This window comes from Sceloporus undulatus, chromosome 5 (assembly GCF_019175285.1).
Source record: "Sceloporus undulatus isolate JIND9_A2432 ecotype Alabama chromosome 5, SceUnd_v1.1, whole genome shotgun sequence".
Taxonomy (NCBI): domain Eukaryota; kingdom Metazoa; phylum Chordata; class Lepidosauria; order Squamata; family Phrynosomatidae; genus Sceloporus; species Sceloporus undulatus.
The window spans coordinates 35,550,615-35,566,619 of record NC_056526.1 but is presented as its reverse complement, the minus strand read 5'-3'; the positions used below and the strand labels follow the sequence as shown (position 1 = coordinate 35,566,619).

Genomic DNA, 16,005 nt, shown 5'->3' with positions numbered 1-16,005 from the left:
TTTCGCCTGAAACTGTCCCCTAAGAAGTTTATGATTACGTCATCCCGGGTGGCTCTTCCCACTCGTCTGAGTCGGAGGAACGCCGCGGCGGACAGCCCTGCTTAGAGACAACCCCCTCAGAGAAGCCACTGATTGCGTCACCCCTGGTGGCTCCTCCCACTTATCTAAGTAGGAGGGGCGTCGCGAACGGCGCTGGCTGAAACAGTCCCTTCAGAGAGGCCGCTGATTACGTCATCCCGGGTGGCTCCTCCCACCCCTTTAAGTAGGCGGGGCGCCGCGGGCGGCTTAGAACGGAGGATGCCATTCCAGTCCGCGCGTGCGCAGAAGGGTCTGTGGCCCCCTTTGGATGGTGCCTTCTGCGAGGGCCGCGTCGAGGAGCACTTTTCCCTCAGAGTCTGTGAGGAAAGCGGCGGCTTGGCCATGGGAGGAGGGCCGGGGGACCTGGGCTCCTGAGGGCTCCTCGGACGGAGAAGAAAGCGGAGGGAGCATCTCCTGGGTACCGGCGGTGGAGGTGAGGGGAGCAGTGGGAGGAATTGGCTCAAATGTCTCACAAAACTACAGTTCCCAGAATTCCCTAGCACTGAGCCAGGGCAGTTAAAGCGCTCTCGAACTGGATTGTTTCTGCACTTTGGTTTGGACCATTGACGTCCCGCCATTAAAGCAGCATCTGCTTCAGCAGAAATAACGCAGTTTGATGCCACTTTGGCTAACCGCCCTGGCTCCATCCCGTGGAATCCTGGGATTGGTAGTTTTCTTGGCAAGTTTCTTCAGGGGAGGTTTGCCATTGCCTTCCTCTGGGGCTGAGAGAGAGTGACTTGCCCAAGTTCACCTTCTTTGACTTCAGCTCAGTGCTGCAAATTGAGTTCAGATTACAAAGTTGTTGTTGTTGTTGTGTTCCTTCAGGTCATTTCTGACTTATGGCAATTTGTAGTTTCCTGCAGCAGCAGAACTCTCTGACAGAGAAAGCGAAATGTTTCACAAAATTACAGTTCCCAGAATTCAGTAGCCTTGAGCCTTGGTGTCAAACTGGATTATTTCTGCAGTGTGGATGCAGCCTGGTAAGCGGTGTGTGGAAATTTAAATGCCAGCTGCCCCAGACAGATCCAGCCAAATGGGCTGAGGGTCCGTGCCACACTTGGTAGGAATCGCTGTGGATCCTTCATTTCAGAGACATTGCTGTGTTGGAAAATCAGTCTGCCAAACACCTTTGAGATTTACTGAAGGTAAGTCACACACTCTCAGCCTCAGGGGAAGGCAATGGCAAACCTCCTCTGGACCAGCCTTGCCAAGAAAACCCTATTACAGGGTCGCCTTAGGGTCTCCGTAAGTCTGAAACGACTTGAAGGCACACAACAACAAAGAAGCAAAGGAAGGAAGTCGGTAGCATGAGCTTTCGTAGACTTGGGTCTGCTTCCCCAGATGCAGGTGGTTGGCATGGGCTTCTGAAGGAACGATGTGGCTCTGCGGAACATAGATTTTGCGTAATGGATCCACCCGGGTGAATCTAAGTTGGTGGGTAAAAAATGTGGCACTAGGATGTGTTTTATACATACCGTTTATACCTTTGTTAGCTGACTTTTTGTGCTTGGATGTATTTGGTGTAATGGTCAGGCTTGGTGTTGTAGGGGTGCAGAAATGTAGTGGTTTGGGTTCTGGAGTATGACTTGAGACCAGGGTTGGATTCCCTGCCCAACCATGGAAACTCATTGGGTGACCTTGGGCAAGTCACACTCTCTCAGCCTTAGGGGAAGACGGTGGCAAACCCCCTCTGAACAAATCTTGCCAAGAAAACCCCATGATAGTTTCACCTTAGGGTCACCATAAGTTGGACACAACTTGAGGGCACAGAACAGCAACAGAGTGGTGTTGGCTGTGTGTGCTGAGCATTGTGGTGCATGAAGGAGTTGGAGAAATGGATGCAACTGTGGGAGATGTGGCACGTTTGGAACCACATGTCCTAACCCCCTGTTGATGCCAAAACCAGATGCTAGAAGTGGGGACGCTTTCTGTATACTGTGACATTTCTTGTGACGTCTGGTATGGACAGATATTGACAAGCTAGAACATATCTGAGGAGGGCAACCAAAATGGTAAAAGTGTAGAAACCAAACCCTATGAAGGAATCTTTGAGGCAGCTGGGGATGTTTAGACTGGAGACTGAAAAGTGTTAGTGTTTCTTTAAATATCTCAAGAGCTGTCATGTGGAAGATGGAGTGATCTTGTTTTCTGTTGTTTCAGAGGATAGGACCTAAACCAATGGATTAAACAACAGGGGAAAAAACTTTCTGGCTATAAAAGGTAGTCATTATTGGGATAGACTGCTACAGAAAGTGGTGGACGCCCTCTTTTTAGAGCTTTTTAAACAGAGGATGGGTGGACACCTCTCAGGGATGCTTTAGCTGTGGGAGTCCTGCAGGGATTTAGGATCCCTTCCAACTCTCTGATTCTGTGAACGTGGCAAGAACAGTGATGAATGCTGCTATAACGCAAGAGGCATATAGCACAATGTGAAGCTGAAGGCTTTCATGGCTGGCATCCTTAGTTTTTTGTGGGGTTTTAAGGCTATGTGGCCATGTTCTAGAAGAGTTTATTCCTGATGTTTTGCCTGCATCTGTGGCTGGCCTCTTCAGAGAATGAAGAAGCCAGCCACAGATGCAGGCATAACGTCGGCAATAAACTCTTCTAGAACATGGCCACATAGTCCCCCAAAACCACAGAAAACTACATATAGCACAGGTTGTGATTTGTTTCATTATGGTGCATGTTGTCTTGGGTGGCCTGGTGTAGGCCTTACTGTGCTTTGATGCTGAATGTGGTAGTAGTTAGAACAGTGTAACTTGTAAGAAGTGTCGGAAACTTCTTGAAGGCACACAGCAACAACAATGTGATACTGAATCCTACCTGCGGAATAGCATTTCATCTGCAGTGTAACACACAGAATTAGTATGACATTAACCAAAGTACTCTGACTTTTGTTATTGAATTATTTTTTCAAAATGTTGTCTATTGGACACTCCCCACAGAAGAAGATTTGAGGATTAAGGATGATGCTAGCCTATTTGCACAGTATTCTCCCTTCTAATATATGCACATATAAATGATGCCCAAGAAATGATTGGTTTTCTGCATTTGTGCAAAAAACTGCCTGTTTAATGATGTGACATGATATGTATATTTTGCCCAAATTCCAAAAGTAGTATAAACTGGCAATATGCATTTTGTACACTGGTTTAGATTTTTGCAAAACAGAAGTAATTATTTTGAATCGTAGAAAGTGTTAGCGGCTGCATCGTAAGGTAGGTGGGTGCAATGGGATGTTTTGAACTTAAACCTAAAATCATGATATAACTGTTGGGATGAATGTGGAGTTACATAGGGAAGACTGTGATATAACATAGCATGCCAGTAGGCTGAATAAAAGTGGAGTGTGTTCAAGGTAGTATTTGCTTACAGTATATAATGCTTACAAGATTTATTTGATATTTGGCTTGGTTGAGCACCTTTGGTTCTCAGAGTTTCTGTATGAAATAAAATAATGTAAATGCCAACTAAAATAAATAAATAGAAGATTTCCTATCTGTTATTTAGCTAGACATTGCTTGTTACATAACTCTAAGGAACAAACTTTAATCATTGGTCACAGGAATGCCTTAGAATTGCTGCCTACTGAGACACAGACTGAGGATGATAACAAAAAAGCATTGGAGGACTGTTATATAGGACTATTATATAGATCACAAGTTTTAAAGACGGGAGCTTGACTAAATCTCTCTCCCCATCAAAACCCTGCCACTGGTGTCATGTCCATCTGTTTTGTTCTTCTCGTCTTGTCAATATTAAGACTACATCTTCTTTCCCAGCAGTACTTGAGAGCTGTAGCTTGGTGGTGGAAGATCAGATTCCTATCAAGATAATTAATCCTGCTTAAAGCCCCTTGGGTGTCTTTTTAAAAATGGATCTGTAGCCACTCAAAGTAGTAACATGAAATAAACAAAGCTTTTTAGTTAAAATAGCTCTTGAAGGATAAAGAGTCTTGAAAATAATCATTTAGGAAATCATTTGCAGCATGAATAACATATTAGAAGGGAAGAAGGATCCATCTAATAGCCAGCATAATCTATAGCCATTAGGTTGCTTTATTAGGAACGTTGGTTTTAATACGTTACACTATAATGCTAGTACCTGTTGTGTTGTGGCCCAGCTGTGTTGTGGCCCAGTGTTGTCTTTAAGTCCCATTTATTTGGCTTGAGCCTGTGAAGTGTACACTGAGGGCAAGCTTTGTTTTTCAGTGTGAACACTGACAGAGAAGATAGCAGATTAGCTTTTGTCCAGGGAGTAAGTGCGTGAACATTTGAGCATGTTGTGTAGTCTGGTGATCATTTTAATAACCCCGGAGGGATATAATTTACAGGAAGCAAGAGGAGAAGGAAAGAATTAACCAACACAATTCACCTGCTGCACATTATCCTGTTTAGAACTATATAGTATTTGTTGACTGTGATTGTGAATTGCCCCCTTTGCCTCTGCTTTTGCTCTATTGCAAACCCTTTTAAGGAAGCAGTAGTCTTAACAAAAACTACGTACTCTGCATGAGCTGAAGAAATGGATTTGACTGTTGCACTGTTAAGTTGTACATCCAGTAGCACCAGCAACTGTGGCCTGCAGTGGCTCCATGTGTTCTCTCCCTTTCAAAGGAGTTGTTTCCATGGCTCCTCCAGGATTTTGCATCTGTCTCATCTATGGAAGATGCTCATTGGTCCAGACTGGGACTAACAGTATAGTCACCCATCCGCTACAGCCAGAACAAATATGCTTTTAGGAAACAATCTGTTCTAGGCCATTAGCTACTTTTTTTTAGTCAGACTAATACTATTTACTTGCTGTTGTGAACCATTTTATTTTTGTGTTGAAATCAAGATATATATAAACAAGGATTATTCCTCAGACATTGAATGTAAGGATCACAGGCTGAGATCTTGTATATATGAAAAGAAGCTAGCACTGCTGATGGTGTAAACTTTTACTGGCATGTATTAATATGTGTGTTTGTATATAGATGTAGATATGTGTATCTTCCTGAAAACAGCCAGGGGCAACCGTGTTGGCCTTATAGCAAATCCAATAACATCAGATATCTGCCAAACAGTGATTACCTTTATGGGGCCAATCAAAATGCACAATAATAATAATAATAATAATAATAATAAATATTATTTATATTTCCGGTTACAACCCAATAAAAACATACAGATACAATCAATAAAATGCAATACATCCAATACAGTACTTCATAGCAACAATATACATGCTGCAAGCTTTTGAAGCGCCACTGGCTTCTTCATCAGGAAAGGTGTTAAAAACCATACAGGAGGAAAAAAGTGAAGATGTTAGTCATAGGCCTGCATTTTGCTATTTTTGTTCTTAATTCAGATGGTATGGAGGAGTATTTCTTGCAGGCTGGCACCTCCTCCTCCTGACCATGTGGCTGTTGGGAGATTCTCAAAGTCCAGGAAATTTAACATTCATTTGCAACACAAAAACATACTTTCTTTGCATGGAGACATAATGTATGGTTTTTAACATCTTGTCTGATGAAGAAACCAGTGGAGCATCAAAAGTTTGCATCATGTATATTGTGCATTTTGGTTGGCCCAATAAAGGTATCACTGTTTCATGGATTTTTTATGTTATTGGATATAGATACGTATGTTAATGATAATAGTAATCATTCAACATAAAAATAAGAATTCCATCTGTATGCAGTTTTCTTGTATGCAAGGTACTTAAATGGTAATGAGTATCACTTCATTTATTTTAAAATGTGGTAAACAAGCCCTGCTTGTGTGGGCATTCTGCTAATTTTGGTGAATGGTCTCCTGGATTTTTGCTCTACACAGGTTTCCCTTAACAGCACCACTGGTCCTGAATATGTGTGAAAAGGAGCATGAAAGATAGCAGACTTCAATGTAAAGAGGTTACAACGTCTTGTTGCAATTCTCTGTTCATAAGCAGTATACCACAAGGCAGAAGCAAGTCCTTTTTGCTGTCCAGGATTTGCTTGATGTGTTATGGCTCATGGAGTAGGCATTGGAGGAGATAGGTCTTCTGAGTCAGTTTTTAAGGGGTGGAAAGTGTCCTGAGAGCAGGACACAATTAGTGTGTCCCTTCCCTTGAAAACTAGGAAGAAACAGAACTTTCATCTCTGCACTTCAGACATGAGATGAATGCTCATGACTGAACATTTCTTCAAATGGTTGTATCCATCATAACCTAACAAACCAATACCTCTTCCAGTGTTAGGGAGTATGGCACCATCCATATGTATTGGACCATACTCAAATTCTTGACTACTGGCCTCATTTAAATTTATCTTTTTCCTTTGTCTTCCAGCTTTCAAGGAATGCTGTTTTGTAATCGTCTGTGTTCTTCCTTTTTATCTGGTTTTGCTGAGGAACAGCAGTTAGGTCAAGGGTATGGGGCTGGCAGTTTGCATGGACTGAGTGTGATACTGATTTTGTGAAATAGACACACCCTGCAGCAGCAGCAGCAGCAGCAGTGTTTGATCCTGTTTTCAAAGGAAAAGTGGCAAACTGGGACTACCTCCTCCCTTTCCTCTTGTTTCCTGTCTTTCCAAACAAAGATGAGGGGGGGAGGACAGGCTGTGGTATGCTGACCTATTATAATGTGGGTCAGTCCACATGCACACACAAAAAAGATGGAGAAAGAAACGGTGGAAATTAATAGAGCAGAAAAACTCTTGGAGAAAGATAGTGGTTCATGGTAATAGAGTTTCATTGTTGCATATCTGATTTAGGGTGGCAACTAGAAGGGAAGAAGAAAGTGAACTGGTTGTCTGAGTTCTGGAATCAAGGAAGAAGAAAAATAGACTGAAAGAGGAATAATCTGCATAGAAATGGGAGGAAGGTGCTGTCTCTGTGAACTAAAGGTAAACAGATGTGCACCTCCCTGTTTTAAGATAAACTGAGAAATTGAAACTTGGAAAGTAATACCGTTGCATGTCTAAATTGTAGGGATTGTATTGCGGTCTAAGTAAGTCTGTAACACCTAGCTGTTGCGAATTCACCAGACAAAGTTATTGATATTAATTTCTTTCTAGATTTTAGACCACATAAGCTATTGTTTTGCTAAAGCTGGTGCAGCATTGTCTGTCTTTTGTTTCACTGAGAACACTGCCAGCTGTTTGAATAAGAAATGATGAATGGACAGAAATCTCATGAGAATTAGGCTATTCAGTCCTCCTCAGTATAAGAGCTGCATTTGGATGTTAGTTGTGTAGATAGCAGAATTGTAGTACTAATGGACAGACTAGATGGTGTGAATGGGCAAAATTCACATATGCATAATAAAATTCCATCAAGTGGTTTGTGCTGAGATATTAGAAGATATAGGCATAGCGTAAAATGTTATTTTCTAGACTACAGCTCCCAGAATCCCTTAGCCAGCATGGCCATTTCCCAAATTGTCTGGTGAATTCAGAGGTGTAGTCCAAACAAGTAACTTTTCTAGGTTCTGGTTTCGAACAGGTAGAGTGAACCTGTTGACATAAAGGCATATTATACTAAGCATTCTTTTGTTCATTAATCATTAGTCAAGATGAGTACAGCCTTGCCATCTGCTTTATTGTTTAGATTGCTGTTTCATGTGTCATGATGGCACGACATATGACAGAACAGCCTTTGAGTCAGTTAAAGAAAACATATGGCAGTAGATATGTTGAAGTTGGGTAGAGTTTCAACCTTTCTGCGCCACATCCTTGGAAAAACTAAGGGGAGAAGTGTGATGAATTCTTAGGATAGTCTTCAAATGCAGGACCTGCTATTAGCCCTGAGGTGAAACATCTCTCTTTTTTGGCAGTGTGTATATTTACTGTTTTTATCTCCCTTTCTCTTAAATCTCTTTAAAAAGCAGCACAGCTATCTTGGGGGCCCCAATCCACTGCCTCACTAATAGTTTAAATTACATTCTCCCAAGAATACCCTATCCTAGCATTTCCAGAAGTACTTGGGTCAGGGAAACCAACTATCTTGAGTTAGGGAAACCAGCAACTAGTTTGATAGTTCATTATGTAGCTGTACATTTGTTGTTTTCTACCCTTGAGTTAATCTCGACTCATGGAGACCCTGTAGATGAGACATCTCCAAGGTTTCTTGTCTTCATTCCTGCAAATTCATACTCATTACCTTTTTTATAGAGTTCATTGAGTTACTATGTGGCCTTCTTCTTTTTCTGCTTCCCTTCATCTTTCATAGAATCATAGAGTTGGAAGAGACCACTAGGGCCATCCAGTCCAACCCCCTGCCATGCAGGAAATCCAAATCAAAGCATCCCTGACAGATGGCCATCCAGCCTCTGTTTAAAGACCTCCAAGGAAAGAGACTCTATCACCCTCCGAGGGAGTGCATTCCACTGTCAAACAGCCCTAACTGTCAGGAAGTTCCTCCTAATGTTCAGGTGGAATTATTGTTTTCTCCAGTGAATTGTGCCTTCTCATTATGTAGCCGAATACAACAGTATTAGTCTAGTCATCTTGGCTTCCAGAGAGGTTTCTGGTTAAAATGTTCTAGCACTAATTTGTTTGACTTCTTGACTGTCCATGGTATCCTTAGCAGCCTTCTCCAGCACCACATTTCAAATGAATTGAGTTTCTTCCTGTTCACTTTCGTAGCTATCCAGCTCTCGCATTCATACATGGCAACAGGGAATACAGTGGCTTGTACAATTCTAACTTTTGTGCACCTTCATATCTTTCCTAATAATATTTCCCAGCTAACACAAAATGCAGCAGCTAGTTTACTGACAGGAATGCTTATAGAAACCATGTAACAATAGTTCTAAAGAGGTTGTCATAGTTGTCAATACATTTCTGATCTGATTTCAAGATTTACTTGACACTTAAAGCCCTACATAGTTTAGACCCTTGATATTTGAAGGAACATCTCTCTTTATATCTGTGCCTACATAAGAATCGAGATCTGGCAGAGGGGCCCTCCTCTGTTTCCCATCAGTAGGAGCAATATACTGTGTGAGGACATGAGAGAGGGCCTTCTCCACTATGGCACTGCAGTTGTAGACTGCTCTCCCTTGGGAGATCCAACTAGCACTGACATTGGCTTCTCTCCAATAAAATGTGTGCTTTTATAAAAGTCCTTGGGGCTTAGTTATTGCAATCGGGGGTTTGTAAATATGGGTTTATACTGTTTTAACTTTATATTATGCAGTGATTTAGTATGCTTTAAGAGTGCTTAAATTATTTTTATTGTTTTAAAATGTTTGTTCCCTTGCATTAGAAATTGTTCTAAGTGGTTTTATTGTGAGCTATCCAGCGATTTTATGATACGAGGCAGGATAGAAGTAATGTAAATAAATAAAATAGAAACAGGGTGATGAATTTAATTGATATGAACTTAAATGAATAAGATAATTTTTAAAAAATAAATCGGTACTGTTTCCATACATTCTGGAAATAATTACATCTTGAAAATGCAGCATAACTGGAAGTCAGACAAAAGGGCTCCTGATCCAAGGAGTTTCTATATTAAGTGCCATGAGATTTGATGTAGATGGCTGCCGCTGGTATAGGAAATGGAACAGCATAGTTTTGTTTTATTGCTGGATGCTTCATTCTTCATCTTGCAAATATTCCTATTTGATTTTTTCTTCCTGCCTTCCCTAGAGACCTACTTTTGTACAAACAGATGCAAGGAAGAACATGGAAATGATGTAAGGAGTCTGAATTGGGAGAGTCTCTTCATGTTCTGAACTTGTGCCTGGATGCAGTTATGGGCTGGGTGAGGTCTAATAAAATGAAACTATATCCTGATAAGGCACAAACCCTGTGAAAGGATTACCTCCAGATCCAGGAATCAGGTTATTGACTTGTTTTTGATGGGGCTGCATTCTCTTTGAATGAATAGGTATGTAGTTTGGTGGTGCTCTCAGATCCATCTTTTTCACTGGGTATTTAGGAGACTTGGGTGTCTTGGAGTGTGAGTATCCATTACTAATTTTGGTTGGAGTAAAACTTTTGTGTTTTTTCCTGGGTGGGGGAACATAGCTGCTTTGGTCTGTGTGCTAGTACCCTCAGACGTAGATTATTGTAACATGCTGTATGTGAAACACTCTTGTGTCTGTTTACAGGGCACTAATGGATAGACAGCAGGATATTGCACACACCTATACTCTTATTCTGTCTATGTTAAAAGAACTATACTGGCTGCTTATTAACTACTGAGCTATGTTCAAGGTATTCTTGCTGACATAGAAAGCCATAAAGAAGATAAGATGCAAGATAACTGACAGATTGCCTTGCTCTATATACATCCAGCCAACCTCTGAGATCTTTACCTAGTTCATAGTGGCTCTGATTATTTTTTATTATTTATTGTAAATTGGTTGCATTTATTTTGTGCTATATATTTTAATTATTCAGGCATACCTCAGTTAACAAACACAAAGAAGCTCCTTTTTACAAAGTCTTTTAAAGCCTACCCTAACCTCTTTTCTTCCACATTTTCTTTCCAACTGTAAGAATTTTAGCAGCATCAGTATTGGGAGGATGATGAAGGAGGCCTGGAGACACACAGAGTTTTAGTGTTGGGTTTAGTAGCAAGTCTGCAGTTTGGATTTTTGGATCATGGTCTGAGGTTCCATGAGGAGAGACTTCTGGCAAGGGATGGGTTGCATCTCACGCCAGTTGGCAAAAACCAATACATAGGCCTGTTACAGACTGCCAAAATAAAGCTGCTTCGGGTCTCTTTGGAGGTATGCTATTTAAATGATGCATGTGTCCTAAGAGTCCGGAGGTTGCGCCAAAGCCACACTCCATTCCTAAGCACTGGGGTGCAGCTTTGGTGCAGCTTCTGGATTCTTAGGATGCATGCATCATTTAAACAGCATACCTCCAAAGAGACCCGAAGCAGCTTTATTTTGGCAGTCTGTAACAGGCCATAGTCTCAAAAATTTGATCAGGAGGGCTTTAAACTGAGTTATGTGGGTGAGGGAGACAGTATTCTGGAAGGCAAAAGGGATGGAGAAAATAGTCAAACTGTCATAAAGGGAACAAGACAAGCAGGTAAAGGGGATCCATGGTTTAAGATAACTCTACACTAATGCACAGAGCATGGGAAATAAGCAAGATGAACTTCAACTCCTAGCACAACAAAGCAAATACGATATAATAGGCCTCACTGAAACCTGGTGGGATGAGTCTCATGATTGGAATGTAGGAATACAGGGGTATAACCTTTTCAAGAGAAACAGGCCAAACAGGAAAGGAGGAGGAATAGCTTCATATGTCAGGGACATTTACACCAGTGAAGATATCCAGGACATCAATCCTGGAAGCCAGATGGAGAGTATCTGGATAAAAATTAAAGAGGATGTTATTGTGGGAGTCTACTACAGACCCTCAAGTCAGATGGAGGAATTGGATGATGCCTTTCTAGAACAAATGACCACACATTCAGAAAGGAGAGATGTAGTAGTAATGGGTGACTTCAACTACTGTATCCTGATATTTGCTGGAAGTCAAACTCAGCCAGATCCTCAAGGTCTAGCAAATTCCTCACTTGCCTCAGAGACAATTTCATTGTCCAAAAGGTGGAAGAGGCAACAAGGGGATCGGCTATTTTGGATCTGATCCTAACCAACAGGGTTGACATAGTTAATGGAGTGCAAGTGGTGAGATCCTTAGGTGGGAGTGATCATGTTCTCTTGGAGTTTGTTATACAGTGGAAAGGAGAAGCCAGGCATAGTCAGACATGCATTCTAGACTTTAGGAAAGCTGATTTTAGTAAACTTAGAGAAATACTGGGGGTGATCCCATGGTCAAGAATACTAAAAGAGAAGGGGGTTCAAGATGGATGGGAGTTTCTCAAGGGGGAGATACTGAAGGCACAATTTCAAACACTTCCAATGAGGAAGAAAAATGGGAGATGTTTAAAGAAACCAGGATGGATGACTAAGGAACTTTCAACTGAGCTAAGTTTTAAATGGACATGTATAAGAAATGGAAAAAGAGAGAAATCACCAAAAAGGAATTCAAACAAATAGCGAGCACATGTAGGGGTAAAGCCAGAAAAGCTAAAGCACAGAATGAACTCAGGCTTGCTAGAAAGGCTAAGAACAACAAAAAGGGCTTTTTTGGATATGTCCGCAGCAAAAGGAAGAAGAAGGAAACGATAGGGCCACTGCGTGGAGAAGATGGCAAAATGCTAACAGAAGACAGAAAAGGCAGAACTACTCAACACCTTCTTTGCCCCAGTTTTCTCAGAAAAGGCAAAGGGTGCTCAACCTCAGGAAAATGGAGCAGAGGACAGAAATGGGGAATTTCAGTACAGAATAAGTAAAGAGGTAGTAGAGGAAAACCTTGGTAATCTAAATGAATTTAAGCTTCCAGGACCAGATGAACTACATCCAAGGGTTTTAAAAGAACTGGCAAATGTAGTATCGGAGCCAATGGTAACAATCTTTGAGAACTCCTGGAAAACAGGAGAAGTACCAGCAGACTGGAGGAGGGCAAACATTGTCCCCATCTTCAAAAAAGAGGACCCCAACAATTATCGTGCAGTTAGTCTGACATCCATACCAGGAAAGATTCTAGAGCAGATCATTAAACAGAGAGTCTGTGAACATCTAGAAGGCAATGCCATAATCACAAAAAGTCAACATGGGTTTCAGAGAAAGAAGTCATGCCAGCTTTGATAAAATTACCAGCATGGTAGATGAAGGGAATGCTGTAGATATAGTATATCTTGATTTCAGTAAGGCTTTTGACAGGGCTCCCCATGACATTCTTGCAAACAAACTAGTGAAATGTGGGCTAGACAAGGTAACTGTTACATGGATTTGTAACTGATTGACCTGCTGAACCCAAAAGGTGCTCAACAATGGCTCCTTTTCATCCTGGAGAGAAGTGACCAGTGGGGTCTCACAGGTGTCTGTCCTGGGCCCAGTGCTGTTCATCTTTATCAATGACTTGGATGACAGAATTGGGGGTATACTTATCAAATTTGCAGATGACACCAAATTAGAAGGAGCAGCTAATACCCCTGAGGACAGGATCAAACTTCAGAGTGACCTTAATAGATTAGAAAGCTGGGCCAAAGCTAACAAAATGAATTTCAACACGGAGAAATGTAAGGTACTGCACTTAGGGCAGAAAAATGAAATGAACAGATATAGGATGGGGGACGCCTGGCTGAATTAAATTACATGTGAAAGGGATCTGGGAGTCCAAGTAGACCACAAATTGAACATGAGTCAACAGTGTGATGCGGCAGCTAACAAGACCAATGCGATTTTATGCTGCATCAATAACAGTATAGTGTCTAGATCAAGGAAAGGAATAGTACCACTGTATTCTGCTTTGGTCAGGCCCCACCTGGAATACTGTGTCCAGTTCCGGGCCCCACAATTCAAAAAGGACATTGAGAAACAGGAGCATGTCCAAAGGAGGGCTACTAAAATGGTGAAGGGTCTGGAAACCATGTGCTATGAGGAACAACTTAGGGAGCTAGGGATGTTTAGCCTGGAGAAGAGACGGTTAAGAGGTGATATGATAGCCCTGTTTAAATACTTGAAGGGATGTCATATTGAGGAGAGAGCAAGCTTGTTTTCTGCTGCTCCAGAGACTAGGACCCGGAACAATGGATGCAAGCTCCAGGAAAAGAGATTCCACCTCAACATTAGGAGGAACTTCCTGACAGTAAGGGCTGTTCGACAGTGGAACAAACTCCCTCGGAGTGTAGTGAAGTCTCCTTCGTTGGAGGTCTTTAAGCAGAGGCTGGATGGCCATCTGTTGGGGATGCTTTGATGGAGAGTTCCTGCATGGCAGAATGGGGTTGGATTGGATGGCCCTTGCGGTCTCTTCCGATTCTATGATTCTAAACAGCGCAATAAAATTTGGGCTGAGAAAGGATGAGATTCTAGTTGATCTTAATTTAGCTGTGTGTGCCTGCCTACAACAGGAAAGATAAACAGTAACTGTCTTTTACTGAATAAGCATAAACAGCAAAACAGGGAGAAAAAAGAAGAGCAGCTAAGACTGTCTCACCAGCTATCCAGAATATGTTAAAAGTCACACAAACAAAATGGAAATGGTAAAAAAAAAAATGGAGGCAAGTGAAAGAAAAAAATCTGAATGCATTTTGGAAGAAGGCTTCAGGTGGACTCTTGAAAGTTCAAAATGTTTTTATCTCCTTATGCAAAGTTTATTGAGCCTGTGGCTTCATTTCATTTGCTAAAACATGTTGAACTGCTCTTCTTTTTTTATTTTTTGTGATATATGTGCTTTGAGATTTTATTGTATTGAGTTATAAGTATTGTAAAATAAATAAATTAGAGAACCTGTTCAGCTAGGGAGATGAAAGAGCATTTTGGCAAGATAACTGAAATATTGATTTGCTTTGAGAAGCAGACAGTGGACCCTTAGTATCCACTGGGTTTTGGTTCCAGGACCTCCCATGGATACCAAAAGCTGTGGATGGTCAAGTCTCATTAAATACAACTGTATAATAAAATTGTGTCCCTTATATAAAAGGGCAAAATCAAGGTTTGCTTTTTAGAATTTATGTATATTTTTGTGTAATTTCAAGCTGTGGATGGTTGAATCCATGGATAGAGAGTGCTGACAGTACTTTTTGGTTTGTGAATTAAATCCATATATAATGAGAAATAGATTTGTAATTGGTTTTTGCTGTTAAAAGAGCCAACAGCTATTACAGTTGCTTACCAATTACTGGTATACAGTATTTGACCTTTTTAGACAAGGTAATGCAAGTTACTGTGATTCTTTTTGTCCCAAGTTTATAAGAAAGGAACTCAAAAGAATCTCTGTGTAACAGTACTTTCCAGTACTACTGTAAGTGGAACTCAAGTGACTTTGCTCATTTGGCCCTTGTTCTATGATCTGAGCAGCCACTTGGTATATACCAGAGTTGTGTTTTGTAGGCTTAAAAAAATATGGAAGGATTTGGGGTAGAAGCCTAACTCTAGTGTCCCTCCCATCGCTGAATATATGAAGAGCTAATACTTGTTGTAATTAAAGCAGTACTGTATATGTTTTGGTATATGCTTCAGGAATAATGTTCATGTGGGCACATTGTCTTGGCTTGTGTTCGGGAGGAGGCAGCCAAGGTTCAAAGTCACAATAGGACTCTACCACAGCCCTTTATCTCTAACCATTTTAGAAAATTGTGATGGAAGATCTTTGATCTTTGTGGTTAAAGGGTACCATTTGCTGCTGTGCCTTAGGGAAGCTAAATGTTTTAGTCACGGTAGAAATTTGAATGTGCATCCATGCATCCATATTGGGGCATTTGGGAGCAAGATCATGCCTCAGAGTTTGAGATTATTTATCCCTGTTGTGTGCATGGTTTCACTTTGGGAAAGTGTATGAATGTTCTGAAGGACAATTCCACATAATAAATGATAATGTTAGGTTTTTTTACATCTAGAGCCTTTTTGTCTATTTGTATGTGCCTTCAGGTTGCGTGACTCTATTAATCTCATAGTGTTTTCTTAGGCAAGGAATACTCTGAGATGGTTTGCTATTGCCTTCCTCTGAAATACAGCTGAGAGCAGTTGATATTACTTGGCAGTCCCCCATTCAGTTATTAACCAGGCCTTTGTTTCCAAAATAAGATGAGATTTGATGTCTTCACGGTAGGGAGGTGAAAGTGGTTGAAGCCCACCAGTCACAAAATGTTAGTGCAAGAGCAGAACAATTTAAAAATAGTGGCAGGAAGAGGCAGAGTTTGGCATAATTAGTAGCAATTATTGATACGTTTTGCAATCATACTTATCCCAGTCTGGAAACAGCTAGTATTTGCTGCAGTTATTTCCTTCTGTTAGGGATTGCCATACTTGAGCTTCCCCTCAAGTGAATAACAGACATTAGTTCTGGAGGTCTGTCTCATGACTCAGTCTCCTCATTTCAGGCAGAATCTATTGATCTACGCAGAGATAATATTTGCTTTTATGTCT

At 41.2% G+C, this 16,005-nt stretch overlaps 1 protein-coding gene across 4 annotated transcripts in view; it reads left to right on the top strand.

The window, feature by feature from the left end:
• The first annotated feature begins 304 nt into the window (after positions 1–304).
• The window catches only part of TMEM184B (transmembrane protein 184B), a 49,972-nt gene continuing 34,271 nt past the window's right edge, over positions 305–16,005 (top strand). For 3 of the 4 annotated variants that reach the window (XM_042468331.1, XM_042468332.1, XM_042468329.1), the window contains exon 1: positions 305–511. The gene's annotated coding sequence lies outside the window, so the exon portion shown is untranslated. Of the gene's footprint in view, positions 512–9,694; positions 9,742–16,005 lie in introns of all 4 variants that reach the window. The other variant, XM_042468330.1, reaches the window with a different exon arrangement.